Here is a 24,143-nt window from a genome sequence, read left to right on the forward strand (position 1 = left end):
GCTGAGGGCCAAACTAAGTCTGGCTTTAATTTATACCACACCTGGGAAAAGTGCAAGAGTAATACTAACAACAACAGCAACAATTAGAAGAAGGAGAGGAAAGGTGCGTGTAATTGTCTTTTTTCTTTTCTCACACTAATAGCAAATATTCTATTACTGGTCTCAGAATACACTTATGATGCAAGACCCAGGTCACCTTGGGTTGAAGCAGTCTCCCACTACCAGTCAAAAAAATGGGAACTTATATTCTCCTGGTCCATTGAGTCTCAGTGATATTTCCTCTAGCACTCATGCCTAAGGTAGCCATAGTTTCAGATGTAGCTGATGTTCGCATAGCCCAGCCTCTTTTCTTTTCTTTTCTTTTTGTCATTAGAGAGACAAGATTATAAGGTTGCCTTCCAGAAGCTGAAATAAATGCATGCATAAAAAACCAAGAAATACATAACAATAAGGCCCTCTTTTTTGTCAATGCACAATGAACTTCTCCTATAGATGGAACACAGAGAAACACCCACCTTGATTATCTTAATGCTCAGACAGGTTGGTTCGGGAGGAAGTGCTTCTTCAGAGAGTTGAGACTCTAGCCAATTAGGGCTTTAAAGGTAAGCACCTGTACCTTGAATTGGGCTGAGCAGCAAACAGGGAACCCATGTTGTTCCTTCAGAACTGATATACCATGGGTCCATCTAGATAAACCAGTCAGAATTGTAGCAGCCAAATGCTGTACTAGTTGGAGCTTCCAGAACATTTCAAGGTCATCCCCATGTAGAAGGCATTACAGTAATCCAACCTGGGACCTACCAGAATAGGTAAGCTATTCCTATCCAGGAAAGGCTGCAGCTGATGAACGAACCTGACAAAAGTACTCTGAGCCATTGAGGCAACATGAGCCTCTAGTGACGATGTTGGATCAAGGCAGATCCCATCAGCTGCATGCCTACTCCTTCATGTGTACGTGTGTGTGTGTGTGTGTGTGTGTGTGTGTGTGTGTGTGTGTGTGTAAGGGGTGCAATCCCATCCAGGAGAGGTAATATACCCACTTCCTGGACCCAGGAACCACCTACATACAGTTCCTTCATCTTGTCAGATTCAGATTCTGTTTATCGGCCCACAAGCACCCATAAATGAGTGGATTCAGCACCTTCTCTGCCTTACATGATTCAGATGAGAAAGAGAGAGATAGCTGGTTGTCATCAGCTTCTTTGAAAGGCAGAGAGCCAGTGAGCAAGTAAGCAGTGGGATCAGTTGCTGCTCCTTCCCACCACCCTGCTGTCTGGTCCAGAGTGAGAGGCAGGTTGCAATGGTAAGGAAGAGGAGCAACTACAGGGGGCTCTTGCCAGTAAGCTCATGCTGGGGTCTGGGTCCTGAGCAGATGCTCAACCATGCCTACCCCTGATGGTGTCCCTGACACTCCCCATCTCTTTCCTGACAGAAGTCATCCATCAGGGTGACCAACCCTGTTTTAGTGACAGACCCCAGCCTAAACCCAGAACAAGATGGGTCTAGATAATCAGTGTCATCCAACTGCATCTGGAGCTGGGCTGCCACCACCCTCTCAAGCACCTTGCCCCAAAAGGGGATATCTGTTGCAATCTTCTGGGTCCAGTGAGGCCTTCTTTAGGAGGGGTCTCACAACCGCCTCCTTCAATGCAGTCGGAACCCCACTCCACCCCTCTATCTCAATGAGGCATTAATAACTGGACCCACCCAGTCAGACTCTCTTCAACTCAGTGTAAGATGCCAAGATGGGCAAGGGGCAACAACACAGATGGCGGGGCAAACTTCTCCATGTATTTTGTCCACATCCTCAGGCTGCAACGACTGCAGCAGATCTATACTTCCCATCCTCTGCCCTGAAACCTCCGGTGTAGTAAGGGGATGGTCCTTTCAGCATATTAGGTAGAGAAAGGAGACAAAGTGAAGTCGAGTGTGGCCTCATGGGCCACTTGCTGCTCTGTCTCTCTCTCTCATATGCTCCAAGGCCTGGCCATGCGACAGTGGCAATATTGGACCAACTCAATATAGCAGAAGCCTTGGAGCGTGTGAGGGGAGGTCCATAACAGCCCAGGAAATTGTGAAAGGCCTTGCCTTGTCTAGTACGGAACTTCATCTTCTCTGGCATGAGAACTTCAGCATGCTGAGTGGAAAATAATATCAGTGTGCAGAAGGCTTCATGTTCAGAGCTGGGCCTTTTTGGTGCTATAATTCATTCTGGAGTTTTAATGCTACTGGATAAATTCATTCCACTCTCCCAAAGTGTTTTGGCTTAAAACCAACTGGTGCAAAATGCAGTGGCAGAATGTGCGTGTGGATGCCCCTCCTCCTTTCCCATATCTATAAAGCGGGGATCATTTAACTGTACTACCTTTGTAAGGCATGCTAAGCTATCAGCGTGACTAATGTGACATCAAAGCCAAAGTTCACAAGTGCGTAATGCAACATTCCATCCCGCATTCAAGAGACCATAATTCAGTACAGCAGCCTTCCCCATTTCCACTCGCTAGGAGCACATTTTCTAATCCTGGGCATGTAAACTGACAAGCTTGAAAAAGAAAATAGGCCCAAGGTACTGTGATTTCTTTTGAGCAAGCTTTATGGGACAGATAAGATGCTTTAATGGTAATGATGGATGATTTGTTGCCGGCTAGGGACAAGTCCCTTCTGTAAAAACAAAAAAGTTTACAGTCTGGAATATAACAGTAATCTGAAGAGTCCTTTGAACTATGATTACTTGAGGCATTTGAATGACAATGGATTTATGTTGCCATGGTTGGAGTTTGTGGACAGACAAAAAGGAGGAAACTGATATCTTTTGCTGCACTACTTCTATTGGGGAAAGAAAATGAAAGCTTAAGTGCATGATGAAGTTCTCAGCTGCAAACAAACAAACAAATGGGGGGGGGCTTTCTAAATGCTCCAAAAGTCCCAGAGTGGGTGGGTGGTGGCATCAATTAAACAATGCAGCTGCATTGTTTAAAATGCACCCACCCCTAGTGCTTTCTGCTGTAGCAGGGGAGAAGAAAAAGTTGGGGACTTAGCCTGACTTTTTCCTCTGGAGCAAAGCAAGGATGCACAAGACAACGTCAAGAGAGCCCCTTGCCTTGCTCCAGAGTCGCAGTGGAGGTGTGGCCGGGCAGTGCTTGGTGGAAGGTGACCTGTCGTTGGTCGCCTTCCACCAGGAAGAGGGCGGGAGAGGCTCCAGTCCCTGGATGGCCACCCAGGAACCCTGCTCTCACTCCTCAGCATCAGGATTGCCTGATGCCACCACAGGGGAGGGAAGTTGTGGGGTTTCCAAAGGACACAGTGCCAACCCAGTGCCCTGAAGACACACACACTCCCCTGAACAGCATTGGGTTCAATTCACACCTTCAGTCCTGTGTCAGGAATAATGGGGAGAAATGTTACTGTGAACCAAGCTTGGATTCAAAAACAAAGGGCAAGGCAATCCTATAGTTCAGTCGGAGTGCTCCAACTTTTTCTAAGCCCTGCTGGGCTCTTGCTGTAATGGAGGATGGAGCAGCCTTTGCCAGTCTTTAAAACAACCACCACCACCTAAAAGATGCTAAGGTTCAAATCTCAGACCTTCTTTACTGCTGAGCTGTAGATATGGCTTGCAAGTGTTCCATTGATTGCTGAGTGGAGCCAACTGCCAAGGTTCTCTCCAGCCAATTGGCAGAAGAGTGCTGTCTCCAAGCCTGTTGAGACCTTGAGGCTTGAAGACCATAAGAACTGCCCTGCCACGAGGCTGGGAAGACTTCAGAGCTGGTGAGAGAAGAGAACTGGGGGAGAGGACTGCTCTACCATCCACAGCAGCCTGCTGCTTGTGCCACTGCCCCGCCCACCTCCCAGTTCCATTGATTGCTGAGTGGAGCCAACTGCCAAGGGTCTCTCCAGCCAATTGGCAGAAGAGTGCTGTCTCCAAGCCTGTTGAGACCTTGAGGCTTGAAGACCATAAGAACTGCCCTGCCACGAGGCGGCGGGCTGCCCCGGTCAGGCCGTCCCCAAAGGGGGTGACCCCAAAGGGGGTGCACCCCTTTGGTTTGCCCCCTTCGGGATGCCATGAGGGTGAGGGTGATTCTCTATTTCTCTCTCTTCCCTTGGGCTGTCAACTCGCTGCTTCTTTGAACCATTACCTCAGTTGTGTGAGAAGAGTTTCCCTGAGTCAGAGCAGGGATCTCATGGGAAATGATATAATAACTTCTTGTGTCCTCCCCACCCTGAGGTAGAGGTTGGGGGCTTCACCAATTATAGCTGCTTCATCTGCCCAACGTGAGAGGCTGTGGTACTTGAAGCAGGAGGCTCCCCTGTGTGAGAGGGGGAGGAGTGTGGCCACACATCAGGTAGTAGTAGAATTAGCAGTTACTAAGAGAGGGAGATTGTGGGGGCGGGGGAAAGCACTTTATCGCTTAGTTGGTAGTAGCCTGATGTCCATCTGTGACCAGTGGCTGGTTACCACAAGTAAGAAATGTGACTGTGTTGTTTGTATGACTGAGTGTGGGTTTGAATGGTAAGTGAGTGCATAGGTGGTGTAGGTAAAGATGTTTTTGGGAAGCCGTGATGCAGGGACACATGGAGGGGGAGCCACTATTCCAGTGATTTGGGGCAGAAGGAGATATGGCAGGAGGAAGGGATTGCAACATCAGCGTAGAACGGGTTTCAGGTGTCTTCACACTGTTCCCCTTCTACCCTCCTCCTCTAGTTCTCATGTACCTGGTAGCTCATCCACTGAGCCCTCCTTCCTTGTGGTGCTGCTCTTTAATGCCAAGTCGGTCTGCAATAAGACCTCTCTTATTCATGATTTAATCCTGGATGAGAGGGCTGACCTGGCGTGCATTACTGAGACTTGGGTGGGTGAGCTGGGTGAGGTTGATCTGACTCAGCTCTGCCCATCTGGGTACTCAGTGCAGCACCAACATAGATTGGAGGGACGGTGTGGGGGAGTCACCGTGATTCATAGATCTTCCATCTCTATCACCAGGAAACCATCTTGGAGCAGGAAACCATCTTGGAGCAGGCCTTGAAGGTTTGCACCTGGTGTTGGGCCAGAGAGACAGATTGCGGATGCTGCTGGTATACCGCCCACCCTGCTGCCTGGCATCCTCCCTGACTGAGCTGGCGGAGGCAGTCTCGAGTGTGGTGTTGGAGGAACCCAGGACGGTGGTTCTGGGCGACTTCAACTTTCATGCTGAGGCTGTCTCTGGGGCTCCGGCTCGGGACTTTATGGCCTCCATGACAACCATTGGGCTGTCTCAGTTTGTCATTGGCCCAACACATAAAGCAGGGCATACCCTTGATTTGGTTTTTGCTCCAAGCTGTGAGATGGGTAGTCTGAAGATTGGGGGGGGTCCAAGTAACCCCATTGTCATGGTCAGACCATTTCTTGGTGAGAAACTCACGGCGTTACTACCCTCCTGCAAGGGTGAGGGACCCATTCGGATGGTCCGCCCCAGGAGACTGATGGAATCCAATGGATTTCTGAATGCTCTTGGGGATTTTCCAGTGGAGAGAGCTGGTGATCCAGCTGAGTCCCTAGCCTCACTGTGGAATGGTGAGATGCGGAGGGCCATCGACTTGATCGCACCTGAGTGTCCTCTCTGGTCCTGTAGAGCCCGCTCTGCTCCTTGGTATACTAAGGAGTTGCGGTCAATGAAACAGGCTGGACATCGGCTGGAGCGCAAATGGCGCAAGACTCGAAGCGAAGATGACCGAGCACGTTGTAGAGCGCATAATCGTGCCTATTGCGTGGCAGTGCGGGCAGCAAAGAAGGCTTATTTTGCTGCCTCCATTGCGTCCTCGAGTAGCCGTCCAGCGGAGCTCTTCCGGGTGGTCCAGGGGCTGCTAACATCTTCCCCAGCAAATGGGGCCCTGGCTCCGTCAAGGACCCACTGTGACCTTTTTGCATCACACTTCGAGGACAAGATCGCTTCTCTCCGCAGCGAGCTTGACATTGTTTTTAGTGCAGCTCCAGTTGAGGTGTCCGATGCCACCATCTGCCCAATTTTGTGGGATCAGTTCCAGTTATTGCGGCCTGATGATGTAGACAAGGTGCTTGCAGCAGTGCGGCCGACCACTTGCCCTCTCGATCCCTGTCCCTCCTGGCTTATAAAAGCAAGCCGAGGGGGTCTGACTGGGTGGGTCCAGGGGGTGATAAATGCTTCTCTTCAGGAAGGGGTGGTCCCTGCTGTCCTTAAGGAGGCAGTAGTGCGACCACTCTTGAAGAAGCCCACCCTGGACCCGATGGTATTAGGCAACTACCGCCCAGTTGCTAACACTCCTTTTTTAGGGAAGGTACTTGAGAGGGTTGTGGCGGAGCAACTGCAGGCACTCTTAGAGGATACTGATTATCTAGATCCATTCCAGTCTGGGTTCCGATCTGGTTACGGGACTGAATCAGCCTTGGTCGCCCTGATGGATGACCTTTATCGAGAGAGGGACAGGAAGAATGCAACCCTGTTAATCCTGCTCGATCTCTCAGCGGCTTTTGATACCATTGACCATGGTATCCTCCTGGATCGACTCTGTAGGATCGGCATCGGAGGCACTGTTTTACAGTGGTTCCGGTCCTACCTACGGGGTCGTTTTCAGAGAGTAGTATTGGGTGACCAGTCCTCGGCCTCCTGGCAATTGAGCTATGGAGTGCCGCAGGGCACCATCTTGTCCCCAATGTTATTTAACATCTATATGAAGCCGTTGGGAGCGGTCATTAGGGGATTTGGAGCTAAATGCCATCAATACACTGATGACACGCAGCTCTATCTCCCTGTGACAACTGAATCAGGTGAGGCTGTGCAAGTCCTGGACCAGTGCCTAGACTCAGTAATGGGCTGGATGAGGGCCAATAAACTGAGACTAAATCCTGGCAAGACGGAAGCCCTGTGGGTGAGTGGTTCCCGAGTCCGGGAGACAGGCTCATTGCCTGTTCTGGATGGGGTTGCTCTGCCTCTGAAAGAACAGGTTCGTAGTTTGGGGGTACTCTTAGACCCATTTCTGTCGTTGGAGGCTCAAGTAGCCACCACAGCTCGGAGTGCCTTTTACCATCTTCGGTTGGTTCGCCAACTACGGCCTCTCCTGGACAGGGATAGCTTGACCACGGTGGTACAGGCATTGGTAACCTCAAGATTGAATTACTGCAATGCGCTCTATGTGGGGCTGCCCTTGAAGCTGCTCCGGAAGCTGGAGCTAGTGCAGAATGCTGCATCTCGGCTGTTGTCTGGAGCTGCCCCTTTCCAGCATGTAACTCCTCTGCTGAGGGAACTGCACTGGCTGCCTATTCGCTACTGGGCCAGGTTTAAGGTTCTTGTACTTGTGTACAAAGCCCTAAACAACTTGGGACCAGGATACCTGAGAGAGCGCCTTCTTCCCCATCAACCTGCCCGGTCACTGAGGCCATCCGAGGGCCTGCTCCTGGTGGTTCCACCTAGATCCATCCTCCGATTGGAATCCACCAGGGGAAGAGCCTTCAGCGTGGTGGCGCCCCTCCTGTGGAATTCCCTGCCTCTGGAGGTCAGGCAGGCTCCGACCTTGTACTCCTTTCGGCGCCTCCTGAAAACATCTTTATTCCAAGAAGCCTTTCTTTAACATGCAGCCTTGGATTTCTGTGTTGTTGTTTTGCTTCTTTTTTAAAAAAATTTAACTGTTTTATTCTGTTTTTATTTTCATTTTACCTTGTACACCGCTCCAAAAAAATTTCAATGAGGAGCGGTATATAAATATTCTAAATAAATAAATAAATAAATAAGTGTAAACTGGTCCTTCACAGCAACAATGAAACTATTTGGGGCCAACTCAAGTACATCGTAACAACAGCTTCTATCACATGCAAAACTTGAAAATGGCCAAAAAACTGAAGGAAATCTATAGTCCAACCTTATCCAATCTGGTGCTCTACAAATGTTTGGGGCTACAACTCCCAGCATTCCTGACTATCGACCATGCTGAGTGGGGCTGCTGGAAGTTGAAATCCAGAACATTTGGAGGGCACCAGGTTGGGGAAGGCTGAGATACACCTATATAACTTTGCAGTCTGAAATGGAAGGACAGAAGTGAAGCCAACAGGTTTCTAACCATGTCTGTTCAAGTCCCCCAAAGGGAAAGTATTCTCTTGTGTTGTTTGTTTGTTTTATAGACTATCTCTACAGACAGACAACGGTGCATCCCGCAGCACAAAGCCCAGTCCAAGAAGAAGCATTTGAGAGGGACAATAGTGCTCCGTGGGCTGTGTTTGTTTGCCTCCGATCATGCAAAAGGGCCCAGTGCCTTGGAAGGGAAATGGGACAGTGTACAAGTGTCTCTTGAGTCACCAGGAGAGCCTTGGTCCTATTCCTGTCAGAGATTTATCGGGCATACATTGTCAGGGTCTTTAACTTTCCCCCCTCCTCCTCCACCTCCTCCTCCCTTCAACACACACACACTCTGACCCCTAAATTAGCAATGAAAAGAAAGATGTTCTTTTCATCGCTCCCACAGCGGCAGCTTCTCTGCACTCTTTCCTTCCCCAGTGGTCTTTCAGGAGCTACTCAGAGGCGGTGGCAGCCTGACAGTCAGCAGATGGTCTCTCAGCAGGGGAACAAGTATTAAACAGAGGAGGAGGAGGGAAGGAAGAGGAGGAGGAGGAGGAGGAGGAGGAGGAGGAGGAGGAGGAGGAGGAGGAGGAGGAGGAGGAGGACGACGACGACGACGACGACGACGACGACGACGACGACGACGACGACGACGACGACGACGACGACGACTCAGCACTCCTGTTCTATTTCACCTTGGTATCTGCTTGGGGGGTTGGGCCAGCCCTGGGACTGCCATCCTGCCCTGTACTTCTGGACGCCTCCTAACCAGGGCCACCTACTGACTCTAAAACCAAAACCATCATGCTTGCTTTTTCTGGTGAGCAGGTTCAACCTTCTTTCTTAGTTCAGGCATATTGATTGATTGATTTGAAATCTTCATAGATTTTTTTAAAAAACCACTGTTCCTCTTTGACGATATCCAAAATGATGAGCAATCTCCCCTTTTAGGATTGCAATCTCACACCGCCTTTCCCCATCAGATTCGCATGCATTCTGAATTATGGGAAGAAATTCCATAACAGCAGCTTTCCCCCATTTGGTGGCTTGTGGTGGTGGTGGGGAGGTCTGCACTTGTTCAATGTCTGCCTGAAGACATTAAAAGGATATGAAGATTTGTTGGGGAAGAAAGAGGAGCAGACATATGGCTTGGGCCTCTCAGGTGTGGAAACATCATCTCCTTCTGGTCCCAAACAGCATTCATTGTCCCATTCAAAACTGCACTGTTATGTCGGCAAGCAAGACAGAGGCCTGGTTCTCTCAAAGAGCAGATGAGGTGGGTGGCAAACCTGGGTTTCAGCCAAAACCATTCAGACTACAGCTTGTTCAGTGCTCCTCCATATAAAAGAAAAGCCCTACATTCCCTATAAATAGCCAATTAAGTGTTGGGGAAAGGGTTCTAGCCTAGCTTTCTTCCTGACATGCTTATTTTCTATGTGGGGGAATTGGTCAGGATTGTTCCAAGATGTTCTGCCTGAGACAAAGGCCAAGATGGTGCTTCCCCCATTCCACAAACAGAAGCCAAATGGCAGCTGAATCTTATTTCAACATTGTCACTTGGGGCCGATCTACACCAAGCAGGATATAACACTTTTAAAACGGTATGGAAATTGTATATGTAATATGTCCTGGGCCTGAACAGTTGTCATAACCATTATAAACCGTTATAAGCAGTAGTGTAGATCCTGCCTTGGACAGCATCCTCCATTACACCTGAGGGCAGCTAGCTAGCTGAAGGGGCCCCATGGCAGGGCACATGGCACACACACCGTTCTGTCCTTCACCTTGCTGACCCTCCCTGCCCCCTACATTTGCTGCTTGGGGCAGCTGCCTCACTCTGCCTAACGATAGGACTGGCTCTAGAATCGGGGGGAGCATTCCATCACTGCATGGTCTGAAGAGCTACAGTTCCCCACCTTTATTAGTCACTTGGGGGGAATTAGGCCCAGAGAGACCCAGTGCTCTGGCTTGCCCAGTTCATTTCAGCCCCTTCATTCCTAGCTTTCAAAAATCGCCATGCTGTGAGATAATTCCCACCTTGCTGGCCCCTGGAGCCAATGAATTTGTTTAAGCCAGTATCAAAAGGGAGGGTGGTGTGTGGAAAGGGTCCCTTGTATGTCTTGCTTAGCTCCATCCTTCTTTTGACTGCAAGACAAAGCTGCAGCTGCTGACATCATGCTGAAGTCCTGCTCCTTACAATCTTTCACTCGCATTCAAACTTAACTCATTATCACAGGCAGCCTCCTCACGGGAAGTGGTGGTGACTGGCCGGCTGCCTGGCTGCCTATACGGCTCGCACGCTAGTGAATGGACTGAGGATTAAAGCTTTCAGCCAACGCTCCCCCGAATGGTGGGTCAGGAGGACTCAGGATCCTTGTGGGTGGGTCGTTCCACTGACAATGGCGAGTGTTGGGGGACAACATTGCACAGAAGTCCTGATGAAGTTTTCTAAGTGAGACATTGGGCCTGACAGGTGGGCACCCTTTCTGAAAGACTGAGCAATCGCTTTGCCTCCATTATCTGTCCAGAAAAAGAAATGAAGATGATATTCAAGAATGTTGTCAGGGGCCAAGCTACACCTAAAATAGAGCTGGCAAGAATGTCGATTAGAACTCAGATTCTTTTGGTATCCCCAAATCTCAGCTTGACCTTTGATAATACAGCATAAATATAAAAGACATGATCTAATATTTTACCAGTTAGGCTTTGGGATGTTGGAGAAATCTGCAACGGAATCAACCCATAGGTTCTGCAGCGAATCACCTTTTCTTGAACTGCCCGGATTTCACGGACTTGCAGACAGGGTTGTTATTGTTTTCGTTCCAGAATTTTACACAAATTTAGTTGTAGAAAAATATTTAAAATAAAAAAAACTGAAAATGTGCATTTCCTCTATACAATAAAATGTGGAAATGTGCACTTTGGGGGTGGGTGGGATTGGCACATTTTCGCAAGTGCGAATAGCAAAAAAACCAAATTTGTGCTAATACAACTTTGCACTAATTCAGGAAACTGGAAAAAAAATCTGATTCCATCAATGAATGGCCACTGGAACAAAAAGCAACTTACAATCCATAAATTGCAGATGGATCAGATTTTACAAAATCCACACATCCCTAGTTAGGCTGCTCTTTTAGAGTTGCATTTCCCTTTGGTGTAAACAATTCAGAACTGTGGATTCCATTTCACTTTTCCTTCTAATCAACAAACCTGATTTCAAGCGAGTCAGCGCGAACTCCTTCACATGACTCATTCCTTCCCTTATCATGCGATGATTTTCCAGTCACCTCATTTTAAGATTCAGGTATAGATTCATCATACGAATGGGCCCGAATTATGCGGTTTCCCACTATAGCACATCACACCTTCTGTGGTGAGTGAAGTATATGATGGAATTCCTGTTCCAAAGCCCATATTTTTTCTGCTATATCTTAGCATGAGAGGCTCATAAATATCAATTCATGCTCAGAACACTATTCAGTATATGCATATGTGCCTTACCCTTGCTGAGTAAGTGTGGCTGAAATACACGTGCTCATTTCAAGTCCTACCCAGGGGCAAGTGCTTAAGGTTCCAGGTTTGAAGAGTCATTATTTCAATCAAACTGAGTGAAAATCCCATATATATCTTTTCTACAACAATAATATTGGGGGGCAGGTAAAAAAAACCCAAACCAGAAATAAATTCTGCCTTCTAATTCTTCAAGTTACACTGCAATCACATTCTCAATTTTGCTCCAAAACATACGAACCAGAAACATAATGTTTTAAAATGAAAACTAAGGCTGCAATCCGAAAACCATTTATTAGGGAATAAGTCCCACTGTCCCATTGAAGTGAGTAGGATCTATTTCTGAGGATGTTTACTTAGGATCAGACCGCATGCTTCTGTGGATTTCAGCAGCTGCAGATTGAATGAAATAAAATAAACCAAAGATGTACATTGAGAAGTTCACACCCTCCCCTCCCCAGCCTGCAACACATTTATGTTGGTTTTTGTGTTTGTACAACTTAGTATACATATAAAATTAGGTTCTTTTTAAAAAAACTGCTCTAGGTCCAAAGGCTGTATATTGTTTGGGGATTTGCCTCCTGAGCTTTAGAAAGGCAGAGATAAACTTTCTAAATGTGAGGCGTGAAAAGAAGGCTGAAATTGAATCAAACAGTGAATAGAACGCAGGCACCACCACCACCAACAAAGCCAGAAACAATGGGACAATAGGCAGCCCAAGCAAAAGGGGGAGGCGACCAAAGCAGGGGGAAAGTACTTAAAGTTTGTTATGAATGCAACAGTGTCATGGTCTTCTTCTTCTTCTTCTTTTTGCAGACCAAAACCCTTCCCGGGAAGCATGCAGCTCCATTATCACACACTGAGAAGGAGTGATAAATGGTCACCGCTAACATTGACTCTGGCTGATAAACGTTCTGTTCCTCAGGGAGGCATCGGCAGGGGTCCGCGCTACGCCATCACCGTTTGGGTCACTGACAATAAAAGGAAATTAAAATGCATCTGCTCTGATGGTGTTCAGGGAAGGCTGGGGTAAGGAGGCCTGTAGGTAACGCCGCCTTCTCCTCCCTCCCTCTCTCCTTATGATTCAGTCGCCCCCTTTTCTGGATCAATGATGACGTCCTTGCTGTGATTTCACGGTTGCCACATCCAGCTGCTGCTATGCAGAGAATGATGCATGCCCGTTTCCCCCATTCCATGCCGCACACTCCACGCCTCCCCGCACCCCCAGTACACATCTCTCTCTTTCACGTGTGAGACCGCAACTCATTGCAGAACAAAGAATTCAACTGCGGCAAACAAACTCTAGGGCTCGGGTATTAGGGAGACACGGCCAAAGTCTGCATGGAAAGTAACATTTGTTACTAACAGCAGAGCAAAAAGGACTGTCTCCAGAACAAACCGGAATTTCTAATTCCACTGCTCTTGTCACGCATAGTTTCAGAAAACCTAAATATTTAAAGGTCATACAAGTTCAGGCCCCCTAAATCATTAGCGCGACTTTAAAACCATGGATTCATTTCAGCCTGGTCTTCCACATTCTGCTCTCAAATGCATTCTTCAGGCTAATTCATTCACACAGTATGTTTTCTGTCAACACAAACAGTCCCAGACCATCCCAGGGTACAAATTCAGGCTGCAAGTAGAGTGTGTGAAGTAGGCAAGCACAGATCTGACTGAGAGCAATTCCAGTTATCCATTATCATTCAGATAAAACTGCAAGAACTATGCACGATAGCCTGGTGTTGGGGGAAGGGGGCTGGGGGAGGTCAAAAGGGCCCACTTACCTTGACAGAAGCTAAAATGAGCCCCTTTTATGTTTCATGGATTCTATTCCTTAAAGCAGGGGTGGGGACACTACTTTTCTGGGCCATGGGCAGAACTGGTACTATGAGAAACTGTCCTGGGCACCACCACAAAATGGCTGCCATGGGAGACATAGCAACGGACAAATCATCTGCCCAAAAGACTAAGTACAAGGCAGAGAAGGGGTCTGATTTCCAACACATAAAACAAGTCCTTTGAGATTTCAGCAGCAACAGAAAGAAACCTATTTTACAGCAATCCCAGGGAGGGCACATTTACAGGCAACAAGAGAGGTGTCTGCCAGCACACTGGTGCCTGTGGGCACCACATTGCCTGTTTCTGCTTTAGAGGAACAAGGATTAGAAATCTGGTCACTTTTCGAATGGATGCTGGCTATGCATGTGGGGTTTTCTAGCATTTCAAGAGCCAGGTTTTTAAAGGTGTTTCCACACGTGGGAGAGGAAGAGCAGGTGGAAGCACCTTCTCAAAGTGGTCAGAAAGGACATCTATTATTATTATTATTATTATTTATTTATTTATATAGCACCATCAATGTACATGGTGCTGTACATCTGCTGTGGTCTTGCCATCCAGATGGTTTCTCAGTGCTGCAAAACACCCTCATCAATCCAGCATGACTTGGACCACACAAGCCTGTCAAGGGTATCTTCTTAAAGCAAATCCTGTCCTCCAGGGATCCCCAGATGGTCACATCCCCTTTCCATGGCCACACTTCCTTTCCATGGCCACACCCCTTTCCCTCAACTACCAATCATTTGATGGTTTCCCAGGTTTTATGCATTTTCCCCACCCCACCCCACCTCCATTCTAAAAGATAGAATTTGGCAGCTTCCTCAGCTGGTAGATATAGGTGCACACAGTAGTGGCAAGGGATTAGAAGGCAGAGGGCAGTGCACACCCCACCACCATGGTTCCCCTGAGCTAGCTTGCTGCTCTCAGGTGTGATGGAGGATGCTGTTGAATCACCACTGTAAGTTCAATTGCCAGTCCAGTCCAATTCTGTACATGGAATGGTTTGGGAGGTATTATTATTATTATTATTATTATTATTATTATTATTATTATTATTTATATAGCACCATCAATGTACATGGTGCTGTACAGAGTAAAACAGTAAATAGCAAGACTCTGCCGCATAGGCTTACAATCTAATTACCATCTTGTCCTTCATCTCAGGCACCAAAATACCTTGGCCCAGTCCTGTTCCTGGCCCAAAACAAACACTTCATCTATTACATCACAAGTCTTGTCTGCCCACCACACCTTTTGTCTCCCATCTTCTCCCAATTTTCCCCTTCAGGTCACATGTCATCTTTTATCCTTCTTGTACAATAAGAAGAAATGAGGATTATAAATTGTTCAAGAATCTCCCCCGTCTCCCATAAATCCACATTCTTCAGGTTGCACTGGAGAGGTGGGCAACTTCTGGCCCTTTGGATGTTTCAGCTTACAACTCCCATCATGCCTCACCATTGGTTATGCAGGCTAGGGCTGATGGGGGTCGTAGGTAGAGATGTCAAAAAAATCTTCAACAGATTCAAATGAGTTTAGATTTCTATGAATTCAACCTGTGGATTCTGGAGCAGATCAGATTTTTCTGAGTTGTGTGGATTCAGCAGAATTGCACGCCATTTTTAATTTGGGGTGGGGTTTGCACAAATTTGCAATTGCAGGTTAGCACAAGTAGAAAAAAATCCAATTCCATCATCGACTGGATGATGGAATGAAATATGCGTCACAATCTGCAAAACACAAACGGAATGGATTTACAAAATCCGTACCTCCCTGGTTGTAGGCCAAAACATTTGGAGGGCCACAGATTGCCCACTCCTGTTGTACAGGTTTGAGCCTTGGAAGAAATCAATGCAAGACCCTGCATTGTCCCTTCCGCTCAACCGCCTCTACGAGGGAGGAGCTGAAAGGTAAACTCCGTGACCTTTGGGGATCAATGGCAAGCTTGCTTGAAAGGACGGGCCCTAACAGGCCGTAGAAAGTGCTGGCCTTGATCTATTGTCTGCCTTCCAGACTCTCTGTGAGCCGATGGTTTGCTTAGCAACCAACAAATACGGAACAGAAGGACTGGCCCTGCTCCTACCAGCAGGATGGCATAATTTTGTAAACCTGCTCTTTGTTTCATAACGCACATATCTCAGCACTTTCCTTTGGACTCGCCTCATGACATTTCCTGAAGTAAATTCCCCTGAAGGCACAATATCAAGTACGGATGACCATTCATCAATTTGCTCATTTAAAATGGGTATTTTTATACTACCCATGAGTCATGTTCCAAGGGCAGTTTACATTTTTTTAAAAAAAAAATAGGGGACACACCCAACATCATGTGAGTGGATGTCTGCTTGTGCAATGGGACCTCCCCTTCCTCTTCTTCCCCCTGCACTCTCAAATCTGCTCTAGAGGCCACCAACCCTCCCGAGAAGATTTGGGGTGTGTGGAGGGGCAGGAATCCATTCCACTGCTGGACAGATACCATTGTATACAACCCTAAGATATTGAAACAACCCCAGTTTTAAAGTTCAGATTGGCCCACGGGACTCAGAAGAAAGCAGAATATTCCAGAAAGAATTTTATGATAGACCTGAAATGAGCATTGAAATTTGGCCAATTTTCCAGTTTTGTCTTCAAATTCTAGAATGAGACAAATGTTTAATTGAATTGTATTTGACTGAGAAACTTTTACCTTAGCATTCAAAATGTGAGTGCTTTGAAATTCTTGGTTGCTTTGGTTTAACAGGCTTCAGTAAGAAACATTATAAGCTGTCTGCTGTCAGGAACTAATACCATTGCATGTTAGAAATGCAATGCTATAAAAAAAAATTAAAGATCCCCTTACATATCCACTGTGGAATACTACCTAATGTTAAATATTGTTGCTCGGCAGCCATCAAATCATCATTCAGTCCACAGAATCATCTCTTCAGCCACTGAGTGTTTCAATCTCATGAGTTCTCCCAGTCCAGAAGTGTTGCATTAAGTGCAATGTCCACCCAAAATAAGATTAACTGTGGAGAACAGCTTCAGACTGGAATCCTTCATAAAATGAAATGTTTAAAAATCATCCCCAAATGTGGATCTCATTTCTCGGTGAGTGGCTTGGAATGAAAGCCTTCAGAGTGTGTGTGTGTGTGTGTGTGTGTGTGTGTGTGTGTGTGTGTGTGTGAGAGAGAGAGAGAGAGAGAGAGAGAGAGAGAGAGAGAGAGAGAGAGAGAGAGAGAGAGAGAGAGAGAGAGAGAGTTTTAACATATTGCCCATCCTCCAACTTCACTCCCATCCGCTTACTCTGAATGTCATCTGTGTTTGAAAGACCATTCCTCCGGGGTCTGAAGGCAACTCCTGTGACTGGTGCCCTCTTAAATACCAGAGGGGGAATCTGGAGCTTGGGCAGCTTTCTGACTCTGCTTTGAAATGACACTTGGAAGGGGAAGAAAAGAGCCGAAATGTCACGGTGTCACCCCCGATGAGCTTGAGGGGGCTTCAGCCTCCCTGAACCTAATCTAAAGGTACAACTCACTCCTTCAGGGAGCAACGCAGAGGCACAGAGCTCAAGCAAAGGTGTAGCTATCCCTCGACTTGCTCTTTTCATGTCTGCAGCAACCTTAAAAAGAAAATTAATCCCAAAGGCTCATTAATCATTCTTGGAAGGGAATCTCAGGCACGGCACCAGACTGGTATTTTTGTTCTTACCAGGAGCGATGTTGTCCGTACCGCATGGAGCACTGTTGACATATTAAAACCCAGACTCATCATAAAAAACAACAACACCTCAGGCCATCTATGAAAGGAGAACACACTCCCTCCTCACCCACTCACCCCTGTAAGAACTTTCCTTCAGGTCAACAGCAGAAGTCCTCCACTTCTGAGTTCTCCCACTGTCTGGATTTAGGCTGGTGACAGTGACCAGTGATTGGGTTTCTTAGCTGTAGCACCACACGTCTGAATTGCCCTCCCAAGAGAAGCTTACTTGACACCAACGTGGATTTCTTTTCAGCACCAGATAATGACATTTATGTATTTAACACCAGATGATGACACACTATTATTGATGGGACTGTTGAGCTACACTTTAGCATAAACTGCCAAGACAACATACATCTGAAAGTGGTGGATGCTGGTAGCTCCAATTTCAGTGGGGCTATAAATCCACTCTGGGTTTTGGTCAGAACCAGTCAGAACTCTAAAGGAGCCATCCAAGGTGCTGAACCACCAGCCTCCACTCTGAAAACAGGAACAAGCCCTATACCAGAAATACTCAACAGTAAAAGCCAAGCAATCCAGCATGCTGTGTTTGTGGTGCAGATGTTATGGCTTTGACTGGTTTTCCCTCATTTGATTGAAAAATGTTTTATTTACTATAAGCAGCCAAGCAAGTGTACATGGTTTCCCACCCCCCTTCTTTATCCTCACAGCTACCCTGTGAGGTAGGTTAGGATGAGAAGTGCTGACTGGTCTGAGGACATCCAATGAGCTTCATGGCAGAGTAGTGATTTGAACCCAGATCTCCTCAGTCCTAGTCTAACACTCTAACCACTATGCTACACAGGCTCTCTGGTAAGGGTTGCTAGTCCTGCAACCTTTATTGGATTTATGGTTTTTGTGTGTGTGTATCTGTTTTATTTATTTATGTATTTATTACATTTTTATACCGCCCAATAGCCAAAGCTCTCTGGGCGGTTCACAAAAATTAAAACCATAATAAAACAACCAACAGGTTAAAAACACAAATACATCTTTCTGGAATCTTTATGCCAAAGGGCTGCTAACAAATCTACAAAACAAATGCATGAATGAATGCTTGCTTGCTTGAATAAAATGCCATTTAAGACATAAATGTATGGCTGACAAACCAGGAGCCTGGCTCTTAAACCAACGTGTAATTGGAGTGGCATCTTGGGCCAGCAACTCTGTTTGAATTCCATAGCTCAGGCAGACCAATCATGTCTCCCTGAGACAGCCACCTGAAGAGGGTTAGATTGTGACAGAAGCACCCCTCTGCCAGCGGAGAGCAGCCCTGCCTGCAGGGATGGGGCTTCGTCCTCAGAGGCCTCCATTATACCCACAAAAAGGTCTGTGGTCGCAAATCTACAGCCGGCAGTGCTCCTGCTGGTGGAAGGCCCTGAAATAAATGGGGTGTTCTGGGTGGAGGGGCAAATTCCATTCCCCCAAGAGGTGCCTAGATCAAATCCCTCAACTAAGCCAGCCTGGAGCTGGTGTAACTTATCCCCACCACCACCACCATCACGATTGGCTCAAATAGGAGGATTTCAACAAAAGAAGAACCGCTGGGGTCAAACACCCTGGTAAAGCTACCACCCATAGCCTCTGCCCTGGCTTGTGTGAGCGACCCAGGATTTGGAAGCAGTGGCCCACTTACAATTCACCAAAATAAAATTGGAAATGCAGCACCAAAAACAAGGACAAAATATGCATAAAACTTTCATCTGCTAATTTACATGTAAAGATGCCAACTTGCAAATATTTTTTATAATTTAAGAAGTGCGACGAGGTGACCAGTGTGCCTGGCTGTGTTCAGCATGCTACGCAGGTGCTAAACATGGATGGTTAACTTCAAGGACCCTGCTCTCCTTTTTTATTGTTCTTTATCTTTAAACTTAGGGTGGCCATATGGAAAGGAGGACCGGACTCCTGTATCTTTAACAGTTGTATTGAAAAAGGAATTTCAGCAGGTGTCATTTGTATGCATGCAGCACCTGGTGGAATTCCCTCTTCATCACAACAGTTAAAGCTGCAGGAGTCCTGCGCTCTTTTGAATCTGGTCACTCTAGTATAGCTCCTGCAGCTTTAACTGCAGTGATGAAGAGGGAATTTCACCAGGTTCTCCATATATACAAATGACACCTGCTGAAATTCCTTTTTCTATACAACTGTTAAAGGTACAGGAGCCCTGTTCTCCTTTCCATATGTTCACCCTACATTGAACTACAGCCCCCATCATTTCCATCCAGAAAGCCTAATAGTAAGGGATGGTGGGAATTGTAGTCTAACACATTGGGAAGGCACCCTGCCTTAATATATTTATTGGGTAGGAGACCCCAATGAATCCAATGATTCTTGCTTCATAATAGCTTCGTTTAAGATGATAACCTCTACATGTGCAAGCCTAGACACATGTACTCAGAAGTAAGCCCCACTAAGTTCTCAGGTAAGTGTGTGTAGGATTGTAGCTGAAATCTTACTTAGCCATGGGATGGATAGTGGCCTAAGTGGTTCATAATAATTCATGCAGGCCCAGTCTAAAATCAGATCTGTTCACAGTCTGTCTTTCATGCACACATCCTGCTGGTTTATTATAAAGCTTCATAAATGTCACTGTAATCAAGCAAGCAGACTAGCATAAATCTCAGTGTGAATCTCAATTTGCTTGCAGATGAAACTGAGGCTAAATCGGTTTGACAAGACTCTGAGGCCTTTCAGGGCAGGCACTGGTGGGGGAATAGCTTGTCATTACCAAGACAGAGTCATAGCCATAATATGGGAATGAAGGAGCAAAGGCCAGGCAAAAGGCTACTATTCCCTTACTCCATAATAATTGTCCTTCTGGATCCTGCTCCTGGAATGCTTTAAAGAGGCCTACTTTAAAGGGGAAAGCCCTCTGTTTAAAGGCATTCTATTTTTGATGGGCTCTCCAGCCCAAGACCAGTGTAAAGACAAAGGACCAAAAGGAAGGAGAGCAGGGGCCCTTAAGTTGCCCATCAGCACCTGGGCAGCAGACTGAACAGGCAGGTGCACAGATGAGATCTACTTTGAGCCTGTTCAGATGATACACTAAACCACAGTGGTTAAGCATTTTGAGCTAAACATTATGGCTTAGTGTGTCCTGTGAACCATTCCTAACCATGGTGGCTACAAAACCATGGTTTAAACACGCTCACGAACCATTTGCTCAAAGGGGTTAGCAGCTTAACCATGGCTTAGTGTGTCGTTAGAACATGCTGTGTATTTCAATTTAAAGTATACTAATGACTTCTAGATTGCATCTATACATATAAATTAGCACGTGCAAATTTTATGCAAATCTGGACGTCTTATAGGAGCAAACCTATACATGTCTAGACAGAAATGTCCTACAACTCCCAGCATTCCCCAGCCAGCATGCTGGGAATTCTAGAACTTTTTCTGTCTAAACATGTATAAGATTCCACCTTTAAAAAAAAATATCTAAGGCAGTTACTTTAAAGGTTTTTAACTAGAGGTGGGCAGACTTCAGGCGTGTTGGAATCAACTTTTTTGTTTTTTGGATTATTATTATTATTATTATTATTATTATTATTATTATTATTATTATTAGAACTGTGAGATCCATCAACTGGGACCTGGTGCAAAAGACACAGAATTAACAATCCCAAGCTTAGGAATTCATTACACAAAGATCCAGTCCTGGTTACCCCAATCTTTCAGTGGTATAATTTGGGGAGGGGGGTAGAGAATCACAGAAAAGCAAAATGTTTAAGTATGGCCATTTAAGTATAAGAATATCCCATTGCCTTCTACAGGGTAGTACTTAATGTTACAGCTGTTCTCAGTGATTGTGCTGGATCATGTTCAAGTACTTGCAGAATGAATTTAGGACCTCTCCAGGCCAGTTTTGGTGCAGTGAGTTGTAGCAACTTGTAATCAGGGAGCAGATCTGGGGTCCTACCTCCAAATTTAGCCTCAAAAAGGAGTGCCTCAGGAGCCTGGACTCACACATCGCTCAGGTAGATCAGGAGATGGGAATAGCTTTGGCTTGAAAGGAAAAGGTTTGGCTTGCTGCACTCCAAGGCAAAAGTGGAGAGAGTGGGTGGAGTATTTATTCTTCTAACTCAGAAATCAATAGGAAACTAAATGAAATAGCTCATTGTTTAGGGGCCCTTTCTTGCAAAGACTTGCACCACACAACAAGTACCATTCCATACAAACATAAATATAATCTGATCACAGATTGTAAGAGCTTCATGCTTATTTCAAGTTTCCTCCTGTCTAAAATCCCATATTCCTCCAGGCCACTGTCTAACAATTATGCACATGTGTGTGTGTGTGCTGTGTGTACATGCTTGTGTGTCACAATTTATTCTAACATGCAGGTGGTACATTTTGTGCAGAGGGGGAAATATGGTGCACTGGTCTGGTAGCTCCATCAAATGAGTGTTTTATTGCACACTTGTTACTGGATGCTCATGGATTTTTGCAGGTCCCTCTCACAACGTCATCTGCCTCCCACCTGCCTTCCGCCCCTTCTAGCCTTCGCGCCACAAAAAAGCACCCCAGTTAAGTCCAACTCATTTTAAAGATGGAAGTTGCCGCTATCTCCTGCTGTGTGCAGGAGATGCAGCGGGATCCAAATGGGCCACATACACATTGTTTACTTCCTCTTTCGAGAGAGGAAGTAATGACAGGCAAACGTGCAGGCGGAGAAGCGATGGTAAACAAACGCGATTTTCCCCTGTGTGATGACACTCCGGGAACAAAGTTGTGTAATTCGACATTTGGAGTTTAAAAAGGAGCTAGGCTGTTTCTTAACTATAAATAGATGAGGGGACAAAAAAAAAGGTGAATGTTATTTTCAGATGAATGCTACTTCCTTTCAAGCTTTAGAACCTCATGCTACTAGTATATTAGAAACTTGTCTCACTCTTTCAGTCCTTTCAAGGCACTTCCACTTCCAGTGGGGGCTGGTAGCTCCAATGTCAGTGGGGCGGTTAATCCACTCCGGGTTTCAGCCAGAACCAGTCAGAACTCTAAATGAGCTCTCCAAGGAGCTCCTTAAGAGTTCTGAGTGAAACACAGAGTGGATTCACTAACACATACACCCATTGACATTGGACAGCCTCTGCTGTCCACTTCTCTTCTTCCTTAGGTGAAGGGTGGTAGTTCATTGATAGAGTAGAGCACATGTTTACCTGCAGATGGGCCCAGGCTTCTGTCCCTGGTATCTCCAGGTAGGGCTGGGAAAGAATCCTGTCTGAAAACCTGGGGAGCTGCTGCCAGTCAATGTCAACAAAGCTGAGCTAGAAGAACCAAGGGTGTGGCTCAGGGAGCTTCCAGACAAAGCTTTTATTGTGCACTTGCCCAGCCTCATTCACTGAATTTTGCAGATGGTCAAGATGAAGTTGTCAGTCATTTCAAATCAGCCTGTGTTTTCCCTGTGTTGCTTCCAGATTTTTTCAAAACACAAAACGAATTATGCATGGTGTGGAGAATGTGGATAGGGAGACTTTTTCTCCCTCTCCCATAATACTAGAACTGAAAGGGGTCATCCCATGAAGCTGATTGGTGGGAGATTCAGGGCAGATAAAAGGAAGTGCTTCTTCTTCACATAGTGCATAGTTAAACTATGGAATTCACTATCACAAGATGTATTGATGGCCACCAATTTGGATGGCTTTAAAAAGGGGTTGGATAAATTCCTGGAGGAGAAGGCTATCAATGGCTACTAGCCCTGATGGTTGTGTGCTATCTCCAGTATTCAAGGCAGTAAGCCTGTGAGCACCAGTTGCTGGGGAACATGGGTGGGAGGGTGCCATTGCACCGTGTGCTGCTTTGTTGGTCCCTGGCTGACAGAAGGACCCTTGGTCTGATCCAGCATGGCACTTCTTAGGTTCTTAAGAATCTGGCAAGGAGGGAAAGAGCAGAAGAACAGCGCAGTTTTTCAGCAGGTGTAAAGGTGCAGCTGAGGCAGGGTGGGGGGAGGAGTTGGGATGTCAGAGAAATCCGTAATGGAATCAAATAAGTTTGAATTTCTATGCGTCCAACCTGCAGATTCCATAGTGGATCAGTTTTTCCCGAGTTCCATGGATTCTGCAGACTTGCACTCTGATTTTCTTTCTTTCTGTCTCTCTGAAATATTTGTATTTATGTATTTATTTTATTTATTATTGCATTTATATCCTGCCTTTTTTCCTCCAAGGAACCGAAGCTGGCGTACTTAATCCTCCTCTTCTCCATTTTATCCTCACAACAACAACCCTGTGTGGTGAATTGGGCTGAGAGTCTGTGACTGGCCCAAACTCACTGAGTGGGTTTCCATGGCCAAATGGGGACTAGAACCCGGATCTCCTGACTTCCAGGCCAACACTTTAGCCACTATACCACACTGTCTATTATCTACAACTAAATATTATGCAAATTTAGTTGTAGAAAAATACATATATATATTTTTTAAAAAAAACTGGCCATCAAAAATGCACATGGGCTAAAGCTAGAAAATGCACATTTTAGGGGGAAATTGCACATTTGGGAGGGCCCATCAAAAATGCACATGGGCTAAAGCTAGAAAATGCACATTTTGGGGGGAAATTGCGCATTTGGGAGGGAGGATTGCAGATTTTTGCAAGTGCGAATTTAGACAAATTCAGGAAACTGGAACAAATCCGATTCCGCTAATTGGTGGCCGATGGAACAAAGTGCCTCTGACAATCTACAAAATGCAGTCAGAATGTATTTCACAAAATCCTTACATCCCTAGAGAGAGATTTTCCCTGGGAGAGGTAGGTGATATGTTGGAGTTGCACTTTCTTCCGTCGTAGCTTGCCATGCAATTCCAATTGAAGGGCCATTTCATGCCCTGCAAAGGAAATCTTCCCTCCCACAGATTCTTAAAGATTACAAAGCAGAGAGATCTCACTGAACACAGCAGTGTTTACTTCTGAGTATGCAAGTGTAGAATCAGGCTGTAAAGCTGCAATTGTTTTACTGGTACTCAATTTATATATTTTCAAGCTCTTTTCTTTTTAG

The 24,143-nt window shown here is 46.1% G+C and overlaps 1 long non-coding RNA gene across 1 annotated transcript in view; it reads left to right on the forward strand.

Annotated features, from left to right (window-relative positions):
* Positions 1-951: 951 nt before the first annotated feature.
* LOC134392656 (uncharacterized) overlaps positions 952-24,143 on the forward strand; it is a 284,868-nt gene continuing 261,676 nt past the window's right edge. Inside the window, exon 1 of the long non-coding RNA XR_010025054.1 lies at positions 952-997. This is a non-coding gene — a long non-coding RNA (uncharacterized LOC134392656). The remainder of the gene's footprint in view (positions 998-24,143) is intronic.

Source organism: Elgaria multicarinata, chromosome 2 (assembly GCF_023053635.1).
Source record: "Elgaria multicarinata webbii isolate HBS135686 ecotype San Diego chromosome 2, rElgMul1.1.pri, whole genome shotgun sequence".
NCBI lineage: Eukaryota > Metazoa > Chordata > Lepidosauria > Squamata > Anguidae > Elgaria > Elgaria multicarinata.